Genomic DNA, 18,450 nt, shown 5'->3' with positions numbered 1-18,450 from the left:
GAAGCAATGATCGTAGGATCATTTGCTTTGCCTAAAATTTTGTTTCAAGGAAATTACATGGTAAAGAATGGAGTTTTATGTTTACCCACATACTTACCATTTTTTAATTCCATTCTCAAGATCTAAGGAAGCATTTAATCTTCATTCTCTAAACTCTCTGTGACCGTATATTTTTTTAAAAGAAGGTCTGCTGGTGGCCGATTCTTAGTTTCCATTCAGCTAAAATGGTTTTGCTTTATTCCTCTTTTATCTTTTATTAGTGCGTTATAGATATACACAACTTTGGGGTTCATTTTGACGTAATCACACATGCACGGTTTCCCCTTTCCCACCCTTCCTCTCTGCCCCATAGCCTTCCTCTACTCTAATGGTCTTCTTTGTATTTATTTATGCATTTTTTAAAAATTAGGGCTTTATAAATGCATATAAAGATGGGACTCACTGCTCTTTATTTTTGAAGAATATTCTTGGCAGTTGATTCTGGGCTGACAGTTTTTCTGTTCCTCTACCTTTAAAGACATCCTCCATTGGCTTCTGGACTTTACTGATGGGAAGTCGGTAGTAATTGGTATCATTGTTCCCTGACATAGGATGTGTTGTGTTGCTTTCCTTTGGTTAATCTGAAGTTCCTTCTTAATCTTCTTATTTCAGAAATTTCATTATAGTATGCTGAGGGGTGGTTTTCTTTGTGTTTATCCTTAGCATCTATTACACTTCTCAGATTTATAAATTTATGTCTTGCATCAAATTTTGGAAACATTTTCCCCCAACACCTTCTCTCTTCCAGAATCCAATGACCTGGACATTAGATTAGTTGACATTGCACCATGGGTCTTACAGGTTCTGGTTACATTTTTTTTTTTTTTTTTAGAGAGAGAGAGAGAGAGAATTCTTTTAATATTTATTTTTCAGTTTTTTTGGCGGACACAACATCTTTGTTTGTATGTGGTGCTGAGGATCGAACCCGGGCCGCACACATGCCAGGCGAGCGCGCTACCGCTTGAGCCACATCCCCAGCCCCTCTGGTTACATTTTTTCCTAAAATTTCCCATACTCTGTTCTTGAGACTAAGTCCTTTCCGTCTTCAGAGTTACTCTCCAATGTTCATCTTATTCCATTCACTCTTTCTTTTCACATATTGTATTTTTAGCTCTCAAAATTCCATTAGGTTTCTTTATATACTTTCTACCTCTCTGATGAGGTCTCCTATTTGTTCACTGATAAGTGCATATTTTCCTTTATGACCTTTGGCATAGTTATATTAGCTATTTTAAAGTGCTTTTCTGCTAGTTCAACATCTGAGTGATCTCAAGCTCAGTCTACTTTAATTTCGTTTTTTTTTCTTAATTACATGTCCTGCTTTTCTGTTTTTCCACGGGTCTAAAACTTCAAGTTTTACCCTTATTCTTTATCAGTGGTATGCTGTAGAGTCTACATTTGCTTATATTCTGGCAAATATTAGAAAAAAACGTACAATGAACCTGTCAATGAAGCTAAAGGCAAATTCCAAAGCTGCATCCCCTTTGTGACTGACAGTAACTGAAGTCCCTGTATAGCCCTTTTATTTCTTTTTGGGCTAATCCATGAATGGGATTAGCCAGAGATTGGGCAGAGTTTATACTCAGAATCTGAAATCTCCACTCTCTGGCTAATTCCTTCCCAAGATCCCTCCTGTGTTTCTACTGACTATGGACACTTCAAACTCTATCCTCTAGGTTTTTCAACCCAGCAGAACTGCAGGATTGTAGCTAAATTATGGTATCCCACACAGCATTAACTGGAATCCAACCTCTGATAGAAAACTTATAAAAACAGATGGCCATGACCATACTAGCTCATTTTTCCAATTATATAATCCCCTCTCCTCTATCTTCCCCCAATGTCTGCCTGTTTATTTTTTTCCTTTCTAGTGTTTTGGGGGTTATTTATTTCAGAATTTATAATTTTTTTCCTACAGCTTGATAGAAAGTACACCATTATAACTAGAAGGGAAATTATCTTAATATGATTCAAAGGATAAGGCTAACGTTGCTTTACAGTATTGGCTTTAATGAATCCACCAAGCTGAGCTATTAAAACAAGGTTTTCCTTGTTATGTTGTTATTGAGGTTACTCAGGATGGAATAAATATGGAGTGTATCCTTGCGTCCCGCTCCATCAAGAATGTAATGAAAGAATAATACATACGTAGTTATAGTGCCTTGGACATTGCCTCTGCTTTCCAAATTTGCAACCTATTTTCATATTATCGACCATATTTTTAATAAAGCAATTATAACCTAATCTAGTATTATAATAAAAGTGGTCTATAATGTGGCTCTAACACAAACTTCAAGCAGCCAAGAACAATTTGAAATAGTTTAGCAGCAATTATTCTGTTTTTATTAAAGAAGATGCATCATCTTTTAGCATTTGTTGCGCTTAAAATGCTATCTTAAGAAAATAAATCGAGCTCTCAGATATTCATAGGTTCACTCAGGAACAGAGTAAAGAAAATTACTGAAATAATTGGAGGGAGGAAGAAAATCATTTCTCGGTTCTCTGTATTAAATCGGTGATTGTGTATCACTAAATATAGCAGGGCCGTTCCCAAAGCGGTACTTAATTTAGTAAGTTGCCATTTTCTGGAAAATTCCATCAACGTCTCTCCTAGACACTTCTGCACAACAGTAAGAATTGAAAGTCTCACGTTCAAGATGGAAGGTCCTCTCCAGAGTCTCCACCGTTCTCCCGTATGGAACTCGGGGACTAAAGGTTGGCTTGGCTTGGAGGTCATCAAACCTTTCCCTGATTATTTATTTATTTGGTAAAGGAGGAAAAGTTTATGTGGGCTCACAGTTTCTGGACTTGAAATGAGGCAGCCCATTATGGCTTAAGGGCGTGTTGGAGGAAAACAGTGCAGAGCAAGCAGACAGCCCTGGTTTGATTTTAATAGCTTTAAGCATAAGCCTGGAACTCAGTCCAGAGCAAACACTCCCCCACACCCATCATCTACTGGATTTGATACATCTGCTCTGGAACAAGGTAGCAAAGAAAGCATAGAAACCCAGACCTTTCTATTCTGAAGAAAGTGGTGATGTTGGGTCCCGCTGAGCTGGTCAAATAAATGGGAGTATGATAATGAGGAATTGGGAGCTATTCCTTTTATTTTAACCAAATGCCTTTTGAGAGTGAAGCCTTCTTCTTGATTTGCGTCTTCTCTGTCTAATTCGATGTGTCCTCGGAACTGATTATTTCAAAATTTGCACAAATAGATTTGTAATAAGAATGTCATTACAAAAAAAAATTCATTGCAATCTGGATGATTTTTAGCCTCTGGGTCTCAATTCTGACTAGATGAATGAGTGTGTATCGATTTTTGTGTATGTGCGAGTGTTGCCATAGTTAAAACATAATAATCAGCCCTTCTATTGATCATCTTTCTTCGTTAAGGATGGCAAATTACCTTCCAGACGAGTTATAGACGTGGATGTTTTCCATATCTTCATGTAAATGCTAAAATCTTGACTCTGCTAAATAAGGTTTGAAGTTTCTCACAAGAAAATGTTTGCTGTCATTTTCTTTATTTTTGTTGTTGTTGTTTATTGACAAAGTGGCCAAACTCAATGCTTTTGGGGGACACTATCTTCATGACACGTCACTTTTTTAAAAGAAACCCAAAACCAAGCATGATGTCTCATACCTAGAATCCGAGCAACTTGGGAGGCTGAAGCAGAAGGGTTGCAAATTGGAGGCCAGCCTCAGGATCTTAGCAAGGCCCTCAGCAACTTAGCAAGACTCTGTGTCAAAAATAAATAAATAAAATAAAATAAAAAGGGGGGCTGGGGATCTAGCTCAGGTGGTAGAGTGCTTGCCTTCAATGCACAAGGCCCTGGGTTCAATCCCCAGCACCAATCAATAAATAAATAAATCGGTGAATTAATTTTTAAAAAGGTCGGGGATGTGGCTTAATGGTAAAGCACCCCTGGATTCAGTCCTTAGTACCGAGAGAGAGAGAGAGAGAGAGAGAGAGAGAAACTCAAAACCACCGCAAACAGGGTTTTGTTGTGGATTGGTCACCAAGTTGTTATGCAGACATCTAATGAAAAGATAGTTAGTATTTTCTGTTTAATTAAATGATTGCCAAGTATGGGGGAGCAGGACCCCTTATTCTGAGTCACTTTGGCTCAAGCCTGGTTCTGTTACTAGCAGATTGACCGTGGGCAAGACCCCAGTCTCTGTACTTCTATTTACTCATATGTGATATGAGGTAACCACTAATACTACCTACCTTATGAGACTATTGTGAGAATTAAACAAGCTCATCTATTCAGAGCACTTAATATATGGTGATGATCTAGAAATGCTGGCTTTTGTTCTTAGGGGCAAGTTCAGAAGCAAGGTTTACAAAAATCACAGTATTCTCTTAAGGGTTGGTTAACTTTGCTGACTGAGCTTTGTTGGTTAACCTTAGTCACCATGGCCGTGCTGTGGCACAAACCAGAACTGAGCAATGAGCAGAAAAAGAAAAAATATTTATCACATGGGTACCTAGATTATCCTGGCTGGATTTCATTTGTCTATTTTCTTCATTCCCGAACAATCTCCAAGTCTGTAAGGTAAAGGTACTTTGGGGACCACAGAACTTTTTTCCTTGTCTCTTTTTATCTTTGATCCATTCTTTATGTCCTGGAAAATAAAAGACAATACCCCTAGGTGGCTCAAATAGACAGCGATTCCATGCACTGATTTTTAAAATTGTCATGTGGGATTCAGGGGACGACATTGTACTTTAAAAAATTCTATTCTTTTAAAGAACAATTTGATCAACAGATAAAAGCGATGAAAAGGAATTTTGAAGTTCCAACTGAAAAGGATTTCCGAGGGTTTAATGTTTCTAGAAAAAAAAGGAACTATGTGCCAGGTAAATTTAGGAATCGAGGAGAGGCTGAGAGGATATACTGATGCAATCTTCTCTTCCTGGATTAGCTGGATTTCTCTGGAGTCATTTGTCATTACCTAACTTCCCACATCACATATGTATTCCAGGGTACGGTGTGATTTCACCCTTGTTGATGTATTGATTTATTCTCAAGCACATGGAGAAATAGCTAATCAAAGAGAAAAAATAAAAAACATGGATGAACTGTGAGGTCCACAAATTTTCAGTGCTGTCCTTGGGTCTGAGACATGTCAGTCCTTTAGCCTCAACCTATTTAGGTACAAGGTGAAGAAAACGACACCTCTCTCCAGGTGAGAGGTCTAGCTTAAATAATGAATGGACAGTGCCCGTATCTTGTGTGCCCACTGAATAATTCGTTCTTATTTATCCTGCTATGCCAAAGGTCATCAGCCTCTTCCTGTGAAATGTCAGATGGTTCATATTTTAGATCTTCTGGTTTTTAGAAAAAGGATCAATGTGCCAGATAGAGTGAGAAATCGAGAGAAGGGAGCAAGATTCCACAGATGCCATCAACCCTTTTGTGACTCCTGTCCTGTGTTGTGTGGAGTGACAGCTGCCTGTGACGGTCCTGTATGTGAACAAGTCAGATGTGCTCCAGGAAAGCATTATTTATAGACATCGAATTTTAAACTTGGTGTTGTGTTCACCTGTGTTCTTTTTTATTTTGTTTAACTGTTTAAAATTTAAACACCATGCTTAGCTTGCAGGTAGTGTAAAAACAATTTGGAAGTTGTCACCAGCCAGCCCCTGGCCATTCCCCTGAAAATTATAAGGGGACTATGTCATGAAATTCAGAAGGGCTATTATAAAAGGTGATCTATTTTTTTCTTGATAACGAGGAAATAAAAAGATGCATATTGAGAAATAAGATGGGATTAGAGAGATCTATGGAGTGAGATGGATGAGCTTTTGATTAGGTAGGAGTTGGGAAGTTATGGGAAAGCTTTGAGTGAGGGTCTTCTGTCTGGGATCTGAGAGAGGTGGATGTGGCTCTTGGTAGGAGCATGAGGGCAAAGCAAGCCGGTTGGGGCTTGTTGGGGAATCAGATGCTAAGCAATGGGTTCAGAGCAGCAGAGACATTCTAGAGAAACACATTGAGGATTAGATCAGGTGAAGGTTACAGAGCCCATTTTTGCTTTTTGTCATCCTCCAAAAGATAAAGAAGGGGAGGAACTCAGTTACTGGTAGCTTCTCACTCACTGGTTGAGAGTCCCATGTGGATCAACAGTAGCTACAGCATGGGCTAAAGCTAAAGCCCTTTACACCCAAACATCTTCTGTCCCATCACTGAGTGGACATTCAACTCCTTTAGCATGGCTGGTATTTGGCAAAGTCTGGAGGTTATAAAACCATGCATAGAGTGCCCTGGACGCCCCTCCTGCTTAATGGTTAGGAGCAGGAGCCTGAACCAAGCTAGATTCAAGGGTACACACTATCAGTGTCAGGCCAGGCCTTCATCTAGATTACTAGATTTATTATTGAAATGATTAGGGCTCTTTGCAACCCTTGTGTGTTGTATGAATAAAACGTAAAGTTCAACATTTTATTGAATAAATTTTGCAGACCCGATTTCTCCCAAAGTTCACCAGGTCTCAATGACTTCAGGTTGAAAGATAAAGCGGGGCCTCATAAATTTTTATTTCCACTAGGGTTTCAAAAAGTCTATTATAACAAGTCTACAGGTAATAGGACTGCTTGCTAGAGAAACGCTGTGTGACAAGATGATATCTTTAAAATAGCATCCGACGGATCTCCGATGCTTCTTCCAAGAGATTAGTAATTTTACCAATTTATCAATAAAACAGATTTCATCTCCGATGTGTATTTATCAGTACTAAGCAGCACATTCAAATTCACTACATATCGACGTCTGTATTTCCACAAATGAAGTCTCGCAATCATTAAGGGAAGATTTCAAATGTCTTATTCACAAACTAGAAGCGCTGGAATCTTGCGGGAAGCTGTATTTTATAAGTTTCTAAAACACTGTCCTTTTCCTTTCACTTTCCAAATTAATGGCATAGTGAAGATAGATATTTGCTAGACTCAAATCCATGTTCCAATCAATTTTTTTTTTTTTTTTATAATGTGAGATCTTGAGCTAGTCATTTAATCTACTTAACACCCAGTTTGTTATACCAAAGTGGGGTAGCTATCCTGGACCAAATTCGCAGGGCTGTTGTGAAGATTCAAGACGTTGCATATGAAATGCAGACAGCGTACCTTGTCAAGCATAGAGTTTATTTTCTCCTAGTGGTGAGCTCCGCTGCCATTATCATCTAGGATTAAAACGACTCACTTAAGTTTCTCTGACACTTTTTTAGTTCAGCTCTTAGTCCATGAAGTTCACCTTGGCCCTGGGGGACCCCGTTAGTGAAGGACAATTTCCAGATTCCCCAACACACGTTTACTCTTACACATTTTCTCCATCTCTGCTCATCGTGTCTGATATTAAATGGGGAAGAGGAGACGAGCAAATTATTTCAGGCTGCCAGAGAAAAATTTCTGTAAAGGGGTTCAGGCTGTACCTAGGTCCCTAGATATCTGTTACCAAGGAAGAGAATCGGGGGTTGGGTGAGAACAAATATAATAATTATTGAAACAAATCGGGTCTGGACAAGCCACTCAATTTCCCTGCCCAGAAGACTTGCTCAACTCACCCTGTTCCAGGCCTGTCTGTCATGATCTCCTTCTTCTTCTTCTTGTTTTTTATGACCTTCTTTGACCTTGTATCCAGAATCGAATCCTTTTTTTGTTATCTTCTACAAGATGTGAGTCAGAACTCATGCCCAGGATGTCATTTTTTAAAAAAATTTCCTCTCTTCTTCTTTCCCAGAGAGGTGTTTGGAATTTTTCTTAAAAGACCCTCATTAGAATTTATATGAATCAGTCTTTCTCTTGGGGGTGATGAATCTGTGCATCTTAGGCAATTTCCTCCTCATCTCCTCAATGTTGAACGCCACCTCTCTCTCCTGTAGGACTTCAGTGTGTGGATCTGAGGAAGGGGGACACATCGATGGAGTTCAATGACTTGTCATTGCCTGTGCTATGCCAGATTCAGGACCACTGGCATAGCTTAGCTCCTCAGAAGGATGCTTATGTAAAGTCCCATCACGGCACAGTGAGCTATGGGAAGCCGTGTGACCTTGTCAGTCACCCCACGCCATCTTCCGCTGTGTCTCAGGTTGCTTCTGATGATGAGGCTGAACCCTGCCTGGCCTCTTCTCCCAGGTCAGACATCCCAAGGACGCAGCCTTCCGTGACCTCTAGTTCTTAAGTGGGATTCCGTCACATCAGCTGGCACTTGCTGTTAGCTTCATGCCCTTTGTCCCCAGACGGTTGACTGGGATAAAACCTGAATTGCCTGCTCTCTTATCCTGGATGGACAGAAAAGAACTTTCCACGCAGTTATTAGCATTCTATTACCCCTCCAATGAACTACTAAGAAGTCTAAGGTGAAGGATTCAGAGATGGCCAGGTGCAGTGGCACACGCCTGTAATCCCAGCAGCTCGGGAGGCTGAAGCAGAAGGATCGTGAGTTCAAAGCCAGCCTCAGCAAAAGCAAGGGCCTAAGCAACTCAGTGAGACCCTGTCTCTAAATAAAATACAAAATAGGGCTGGGGACGTGGCTCCGTGGTCAAATGCCCCTGAGTTCAATCCCCAGTACCAAAAAAAGAAAATAAGAATTCAGAGTTGGCATCATTGAAAATAAAACAAATCTGTTGGTGTGGGAATGTATTGGCTATTTTCTTATCATGACAGAGTTAATCATTCAACTTAATTTGAAATGTTAAGGTTCCAGGGAAATATCCAGGAGATAGAGAACTGGGATCTTCATTTCATTAACAAGAATCTTTAACTTTATGAAACTTTGAAAGCATATTTAGCCCTGAACTCTTTTTTTTTTAAATCTTTATTTTATTTCTATGTGGTGCTGAGGATCGAACCCAGTGCCTCACACATGCTAGGTGAGCACTCTACCTCTGAGCCACAACCCCAGCCCAAGTCCTGAACTCTTAGGATTGCTCCCAGGAAGCCCATTGACCCTTTGATTTGTTAATGAGTGAATGCTTTCTCAGAAAAAAATAAACAGGAAAGCATCCACCCAACTGACCAACACTGCTGAGCACCTACTATTATAAACCTGTATTGGCCACACCAGAGACACTGGTCTGAACTAGAAGACTGAGCTCTTTGAAGGTCTTTTTATGGTTTCATTCCACGTCATCGTTTTAATAATCATGTTCCTGGTCTCCATAGCCCCTGCAGACAGGTTTGGCCGGTCCCCCAACCACCCTCCTTGTATCCCCAGCACGTTTACCTCTCTCCACGGGCTCCATGTTGACTCAAGACTAACAGCTAAGAACAACTCCTGTATTGACTCACCTGTGTCAAACGACTTCATGTTCCCAAATCAGAGGACTGAAGGATTTCTAGCCCCCGTAGTCACACTCGGGAGGCAGTCTCAGAAACCAGAGCCCGTGAGGGATGGAGACTTGGGCCAAGGTCAGGAAGCCTCCTATACTCTCAGGCTCTCCGGGTTCCTTTGTAAACACCAGATAATGACTTTCTGAATGTAACTCAGGAATGCTCGTTTTTAGAAGGTATGATAAAAATCGTGAGGGTATTTCATGTATGAATTTTAAAAATATAGTTTAAAAGATACGAAGTTCTTGGGGCTGGGGCTGGGGCTCAGTGGTAGAGCGCTTCCCTAGCACGTGTGAGGCACTGGGTTCGATCCTCAGCACCACATTAAAAAAAAAAAAATAAATAGAATAAAGGCATTGTGTCCATCTACAATTAAAAAATATTTTTAAAAAAGATACTAAGCTCTTTAATGCATGATGTCATAGATCTTGGGTTATTTTTATGAACTATTGTACTGACTCAAGTGTTGCAGTCACAGGCCTTATCTTGAATGGATTGAGAATTTTGTGGCTGCTGGCAAATAACTATTATCCTTGGAAAGATTCTCTCTTGTTGTTTGGTACTGAGCAATGTCCTAGGTGCTGAACTAGGTGGTCTTAGAACCCCTGATTTTGGAGTCAGGCAGAATTGGGTACAAATCCCAAATCTCTGGTTGTACATTTCTGAGCAAGTTATTCAACATCTCTAAACTTCAGATTCCTCATTCATAGGATGAGGGTGATAATCACGTTTACCTCTAGCTTTGGAGATTCTCGCTTGCAGACTGCTTAGAATCATCCCTGGCATTTAATACAACATTCAAATGGTAGCTTGAAATACCCGTGCATACCAATAGGCTCAGTATTCAAATCGTTGTCAAAAGCTCTTTGCCACTTTAGAATAGGCTCAAATTTGTGTCAGGACTGGCACATTCAATTTTACAACACTTGCACCTGGTTGAAATCAACAAATTGTGATGTGTTCTTTTGAAAATACCCTCAAATATGAGCAATTTTTTTTTTTTTTTTTGCTGGAGCTACAAGACAGCAAGCTTTCTAAGCACATTCCTTGTCTGATTTCATGTTTCTTTTTACCCTTGCCCTTAAAAGAAATCTTTGTTCCTTTTTTTTTAATTGGCCATCGATATAGTAAAATCGTTCTCTGACAGCTCCCTCATAATATCCAGCCTTCCCACAGATAACCCTCAAATACAGATAGGAGATGATTCAAACACGAAATGGCCGGAACCACTTGAATCATTTCCACACTAGTACAAAAAGAAAAAAAAAAACATTCCTTAAGGAAAATCCATTAAAAGTTACATGTTTAATCTCTACCAAGCCAATTTCAGTTCCCCGCAAGCCATGGATATCCGTGTCCTTACTGCTTTCCTTGTGGGGACTGAGTGTGCAGCCACACAGTAAACAGGATGTCATCTCCTCTCCGCTGCTGAGGCATTATGAATGCTGTCATGTATGCAGTGAAAAGAAATTAGTAACCTGTGAAATTGGAATTTAATTGTGATAAGATATCGTCTCAAAAAAAATAAGTAAGTCACTCCAGGATGGAAGGTTGGCAAGAAGGTGGCTTCCCACACTTGGCTTTACTTTAATTAATCACGGTGACAAACTCTCAGCAGATACCTGTCTCTAGAAGTCACTTTATATACGTGCCTGTCCTGGTGGTCACAGTGCATGAAATCCCCTTGGGGTCTGGTGGTGAACGAGGCAAAGGGTCACGTGTATCGCATGCCCCCACAGGTCACCCAGAGAGGGGACATGAAATATTTTCCATTGCATTTGTACCTGAAGTATGTCATTACCTGAGCCATATTTGAAACTTAGCCCCCAGAGTCTGGAGAGGATAAACACCAATTTTTAAGAAGTGGCTCAGTAAGGGCCTAAACTAAAAATTGAAGACCAATGTTTAGCATAGAAGTTAATTTGAAATATTGGTCTGTACTGGACATCCTAACCTTTTTACTTTGTCATCCTCCCCCCCCAAAAATATATATATAAATCTGGATTTTTAATTTGTTTTAAAATGGAGAACATGTACTAGTGGCCCCTCATGAGCCTGGGGCACAGAGGCCGGGCCTGTACCAGGAACACCTTCTAGGGTTTTAGCCATGTCCTGTGGTGCCCCCTGCCTGATCTGTGAATCGCCTCTGATTTTCTGTTCAGCACAGTCAAAATTTTACCCAGGTCTGAAAAATAAAATAAAATAAAATGTTTCAAAACAAACTGTGAGAAGTGCATGATGTTTCAGGGAAAATGAAAGAGTTGGGCGGGCGAGAACCTGTTTTTCTTCTTTTAACTAAATAAACTTCCCCAGCATCTGAAGAGCAAAGTGCGTCTCTGTTCAAATCATGTTAACATCTTCACTCGGCTTATTTTTCAGCCTCGTCTTTTATAATCACCCCTGGTATATAACTTCTTGTTTGCTTTCTTGTTTTTCATTACTCGACTAAAATAGATTATTCTGATATCATGGAGGGAGCTGTGGAGACATCCTAAATCAATATTGGAAACCCTCCGGATTCTATTCTCTGTTATGTTGTACCTGTGAATTCAGGTGCCAGGATGCTGGGGGCTCCTAATCCTACTGGAACCTGAGGATGTGTGGGGTGGCTGGCTTTTTTGTCTTGCAAATTTGAAGAATGAAATCCCCAGAGGCCAGGGTGAAAGCAAAGTAACAGGATTTGTTAGAGAAATAGCAAACAGGGCTCTCATAGGGGACGGGTCCCCTTGCTAAGGGGTGTCTGTTGTCTAAGGGTTTTTATGGGCTTGATCTGTCCCTATAGGTGATTGGTGGAATGACATGTAAATATGGGATTCAGAAAAGGGACCAATCAACTCAAGTGATTTCTAAGTCCTTACTAGCACAAGGGTGGGGGCAAATGTCTATTGGCCCAAGAAGAAGTACCTTTTGTGGTTGGCTGTGTCTGTTAGGGAACTGCCCTTGGGGGTAGGATCAGCTGGGGTTAGAAATTTGATTTCCTGGCTCCCTGTGGGCGGCCTGTCTTGCCATCTGACTACCCACATTTCTCATCTGAGTTCCAATTGTCTTCCTGAGGTCCTGGCTCTAATGTCCCCTGCCTGTGTCTCAGCACATCCAAACACGCTTCTCCTCCTGGGCTCATTCTCAGGAACACAAGTCCCTCCCCTCACCTGGTCACTAACTGCAGGGCCAGGGTAATTCTCTGTGAGCTGCCCTGGTTTCCTTCTGGACTTCTTCAGCAGCCACGACATGCAGCGGGTGGTTAGAATTAGATAGACTTGACCTCTTTGACGTCTTTGGACTTCATCCCAGTCTTTCCAACTTCAAGGCCACTATTACAAATACACCACAAATACACCCTTATTTCCCTCTGGGATTCTGCAGTGGCCTCCCACACACCATCTTCCTGCTCCAGTGTGGCCCTTTCTACATTTCCTTTGCTCCTCTGGCGTGATCTTGCTAACAAGTACAGCTGGCCCTGTGGGTCACCAGGCCCTTCTTTGCTCATGACATCATAGGAGAGGTGTAAATCCTATGCACTGGTGCATGAAGGTCAAGTGTCCTCTGTGCCCGCCTCTTGTCTCATCCTCCGACATTGTGTCCCAGCGGGTGACCTTCATTTGCTCCTGGCAAACCATTCTTATTTTTTTATCTTTAGCATCCTTCAATTGAACATCCTGGTCCTCTCCTCCTCACCAGGTTTTCACTTGACCTTCAGAATGACATCTACCCCCTGACCCCTACTTCCACACCCAAACTCTGAGCAAAGTTAGCTCTTGGTCCTCTGTGCTTTCGTGGTTGTCAACGTTATCATCGACCGTCCTTTTTGATTGTCACCACCATCCCCAGATTAGGTGCTTATTGAAGACAGGGCTCCTAACTTATTTGTTCTGGTGGCCCCATGTTCTAACACGCATCTAGTACCTAGTAAGTGCTCAGTCACTCTGCATTGGTGGAATGAATCCACAAGGAATATTGTCCATAAAGCACATAAAATATGCAATTAGGCTTCCTCATTCAACACAGATGTATTCAAGATTTCCAATGTTGTAACAAAATCTCTTACAGATCTGCTCTGTTGGCATTTACCATGTTATTCTGAGTAGCCCTTTCAAGAATGTGAACATTTTGTTAAGAGGAGTCGGAGGCACGGCTCTTGCTGTATGGTTACACTTGAGGTCTGCAGACACAGAAAGAATCCCTGCGTCAAACCAGCCCTGTCACTTTTGAATTAAGAAGGTGTCCTTGTCCTTAATTGAACGCGCTGCTGCTGTTTCACTCTTTTTAATTGAGACCTTCCTCGTGAGAGGTTGGGAACATACTGAAGGGCGGAATGGGGACACCGTGAAGGTATAAAACCAGAGGTGTAGACAGCCTCGGATCAGGAATAATCCGGCAGAGGCTTCCGGAACCAGGTACTAAATGCAGGGTGAAGGAAAGAGGATGAGATGCTTCCCGTGCCTCAAAAAAGTTCTGTGGTCTTGATGGTACCCTCAAGAGTTCTCATTTGGCTGCTCTCCGTGGTGAGCATTCCTGGGTTAGTTGGACGTAGCAGGGTTAGGACAGGAGGAAGAGAAATGACTTCACTGTCGCAGAGAGGGTAAGGGCAGTCCTTACCCTGGAGCTGGGCTCCTGAAGTAGGATTTGTGCAAGGGAACTTAAAGCTGAGATGCAGACCAGCAGGAGAGCTCCCGAGAACTAGGCCACCTTGACAGGCCAGTTAAGCCTGTCTTGGGGGATGATGGGAGGAGAGAAAGAGGCTTAAGCTCAGGAAAAGGAGGACTCAGGGGCAACTGATAATGGAGGGATATGTAGAAGTTGGGGAGGGACAGAAAGTTCTTCCAGTGGCTGGAGTCAAAAAATTGTGTGTGTGTGTGTGTGTGAAATGTCTTCACAGCTTTACCACTTCGAAGGCACAGAATGTAGGGCGCTTTCTTCTCACCAGGGTCCAATCTCCTTATGCATATTTTTGTCCTTATCCACCAGTGACTAATGCAGCATAAAGCGAGCTTTGCTGCCTGCACAATCATACACAAGACAGCCCCAGCTCAGCCTCACTTGGCAGTTTTACAACTGAGTGGAACCACTGGGAGCAAATCTCCCTTTTAAAAGGGTGGAGCTGAGCCACACATGGTGGCACACATCTGTCATCCCAGCGGCTCGGGAGGCTGAGGCAGGAGGATCGCGAGTTCAAAGCCAGCCTCAGCAATGGCGAGGCACTCAGCAACTCAGTGAGACCCTGTCTCTCAATAAGATACAAAATAGGGCTGGGGATGGGGCTCAGTGGTTGAGTGCCCCTGAGTTCAATCCCTGGTACCCACCTCCAAAAGATGGTGGGGTCTGTCCAAGGTGATTTTGTATGTCACATGGACAGAGAAATGGGGGGACAGCTTCTGGGACCCTGTTACCCTCAGAATGATCCAAAGATGCAGTAAACTGTTTGGGAAGGTAATGAGCCTCCACCGAGAGGAGCAATCCTGAAAACCTGGGATGAAATACCTTAGGAGCAGTTCAAGCCTCAGCGGTTGGTTGGACTTAGACTTCTAAGACCCTGCTGGTTAACAAAACCATGCCAAAGCCCAGCACCAAAAACAAAAACAAAAATGTCATTCCACACACCTGGAATGACACCTGTTCATAAGAGAAGAAATGCCTCTTCCCATGTCGAGAAGAGGAAATGCATGATTTAGCAGCTTATCCTGCAGCCGATTAACTACAATCATGCATGAAACACGACTAGCCACATAGCTGCCGTGTGTGTGTATTTCACTCTGTAAGTGAAAGTCCTACTCCCACGGGTGGGAGAGCAAGCAGGAGACCTTTCAGCCCAGTGAATGCTGTGGGTACCATTGATCTGCCTCTCTTCCCACCCCCCCCCCCCCATTTTCTCTGTTTCTTTGTGGTCTCCAGCCTGGTGGTTGATTTACTCAATATAGAGGAGAGACTATTCTTACATCAGATTATCTGAAGGGAACAGGCTCATCCGGGCACTCCGTGTTTCTCATACGTGCACAAGAAAAAGCATTTGCCTATACAGTTTTTAAAATTAAAAATGACAGTCATGAGTCCCCTCGTAGGGGTTAAAAAAAAAACCACACACCATTTGTGCTAGCAAGGCAAAGCAGGATAAGAAACAGATTGTTGGTAGAAGGAAGAAGAGTGGGGAACAGGGATTTCCGCTTTATTTTTTCATCATGAAGACAGGCGGTTAGTTCTGAAGCATGACTGCACAGATGAGAAGTATAAAAAAAAAAAAACCCCTTTGTATTTCTTGCTGAATTCCAATGACAATGCATGAACAGCCGTGTCTGTCAACGCACGTGAAGACACGAGACACAATTCTCAGCTGTCATTAAAAATGGAATATTTCGAGAGTCGGAGTGGGGTGCAGGAGATTCACATGGCTGCCTCATTCAGGTGCTTTGAGGCAGCTTAGTTGGGGATGGGAATGGGATCTGCTCGTTGGAAGTTTTGTATTCCATTCAAGTAGGACACAGGATTTGGGGAGATAGGCTATCGCCCAAGATCGGCTAATTGCTGCTTTCCAAACAGGACCCAGACGTTATTTGATTAGCAAGCACCATCAGGTTCTTAATCCTAGGGAGCAATCTTCACACATCTTTGAAAAGCACAAGCCGAGACGTCTTCCATCCAATAGCTTGATTTCCTTGCTCTATGTTGTTTTTTTTACAGTGACAGTCGATAAGCCAGGAGCATCTGTCTCTTTCCGGGTCCCACCTCAACTTCCTAATGTCCCCCTCCCATCCTCACCCCCAAGACTGCCCCCAAAGAATAGATGGTGCTGTGCTGCTTCCCAAGAGCTTGTTAGAACAGTTTTGTCACTTGAAGAATGTGTTCACGATGCTGTGACAGATTTGCAGCATCCTTCCGGTACAGTGCCCGAGATGGAAATATATTCAGAGCATCCTTTCTGTTCAGAGAGTGCCTCCCCGCTGGGGCCGCACCCCTATTTTCTGATCCTACAATTCTCATTGGCTTTAGAAGGATTACCAAATCTGAAAACGTGGGTGCAGAAAGTGACCTTGGGGGAACACTGAATTCTTGAGTTCCCGTTTCTTGCTTTTTATGGAAAATGACTTTATTTTCCCCCCCATGGAAATTTCTTTGTGATGTTATGTAAGAGGAATGTGGAGCTAAAAGGAGTCAAACTTCCTGTGCAAAAGATGACGGAGGAATCCTCTATTTCTCTCATTTTTTTCCTATTGCTCTCAGCCACAAAATGTGGCACTCTGAGGGGTCGTTATTTGCATTCAACCTGCAGATAGTAGTAAAAAAGATCTCGCCTATCTAATAAGAAGGTTGACAATTTACCAATATCTGTGCTTAGATCTGAATGTGGAGACAGATGTCTGGCTCACTGGTCCGGTGTGTTCGCGTCTTGCTCTTTACACATCTACCCACCCAGGGGAATGTGACCACCTGCCAGGTGGGCACAGGCTGGGTGGGCCTTCGGACTACACCCGCCCTCCGTCTCTTCTGTCTGTGCTGTTCCAATCTTTCAATTAGTATTTGGTTACCATCTCTAGCAAAGAGAGCCTTAAGATCCCAAGGGAAAGTCATTTCTCTTGGGGGTAGGTAGCTCTAAGTATTGGAATATTTTATCTGACCTTGAACAAACTTCTGGCTCCTTGTAACTCCTGTTAGAGTTTCAAACATTACCTTGGTTCCTTTTTTCATGTTCCCATGTTCTCCATGGTTATCTACACTGAGTGAATACTTCCCAAGTGAGGGGTAAATCTCTAATAAAATCTAACCATATGATGAAGTGTCCCCCTAAAGCTCAGGTGTGAGACAAGGCAGGAAATTTCAGGGATCAAATGGTTGGACTGTGAGAACTATAATCTAATCAAATGGATTAATCCACTAATGTGGATTAACTAGGTGGTAACTGGGGTGTGGCTGCAGGAGGTGGTCACTGGGGACATGACTTTGGGGTTTATATTTTACTCCTGGTAAGTGAAGAGTTTCTCTCTCTCTCTCTCTCTCTCTCTCTCTCTCTCTCTCTCTCTCTCTCTTCCCTTCCTAGTTGCCATGTCCTGAGCTGCTTCCCTCCACCACACCCTTCCACCATGATGCTCAGCCTCATCTTGGGTCCAGAGCTATGGCCTCAGCCAACCATGAACTGAATTGAATCTCTGCAACCATAAGCCAAAATAAATTCTTCCTCTTTTAAGTTGTTCTTGTCAGCTCTTTTGGTCACAACGACAAAAAAGCTGACTAAAACAGTTGCATATGAGGAATCTAAGGCTAATGATGTTAAATAGCGTGTCCAGGATCATCTCGGGAGTAATTATGGAGTCCATATCTGCATGAATTTTGAGATTATCCTGTTAATGCGGTGTGTTAATTTGAGCTCTGCAGTTAGCCTCGGGATCTATAAATGAGCTTCACGGACCCCTAGACTCCATGAAATTGAACCCCAAATTTGGTTTGTATGCTGATTTTAAGGAAAAAGCATTCACAGCCCTCCCTCATCAGATTTTTAATGAAATGTATAACCCCAAACAATATTAATGCCCTTGTTTTACATTATCTCCCTTTATTTTGTCATATTACATGGAAACTCTGTTTCACGTATATTAGTTAGTTGTACTTCCTTTTTTCTGAATTTTTTTCTTTCTTTTTTTTTAAGCCCATGTGTAAGACTTGAACCTATTTGTACTATATTTAATCTTGTTAACTTCTACTGTTCTGGTTCATTGCAAACTCTTAGGATCCTGATTCGACTGGGTGGTGTTTTTATCACCCATCTCTGTTTCATGCCATCGGTCAATTCATATCATAAAACAAAACATAGAAGGGGAAAAAAAGGGGCCAGTTTTCAATGATTCTAGGCTATGGAAAATTGCTAAAGTCCAAGGATCCAGGATGGAAATACTGTCTCTTAGTATTCTGAAAAAAAATATTCCTTGGAAGCAATTTCTTGGAGATTTTTATCCTTTCTAATTCTGTTTTGTTAGGGGGGGTGGGAAGTGGATGTACCAGTACCTTCATCAGACATCAGGCTGAAAATGATACAGGGGCATCTCAGGCAGCCTAACCATCTGGAGTCACCCCTTCAACCTGACATTCTTCATGTG

This window comes from Marmota flaviventris, chromosome 20, assembly GCF_047511675.1.
Source record: "Marmota flaviventris isolate mMarFla1 chromosome 20, mMarFla1.hap1, whole genome shotgun sequence".
In the NCBI taxonomy this organism is placed as follows: Eukaryota; Metazoa; Chordata; class Mammalia; order Rodentia; family Sciuridae; genus Marmota; species Marmota flaviventris.
The sequence above is the reverse complement of the archived record's forward strand: the minus strand, read 5'-3'. Positions refer to the sequence as shown.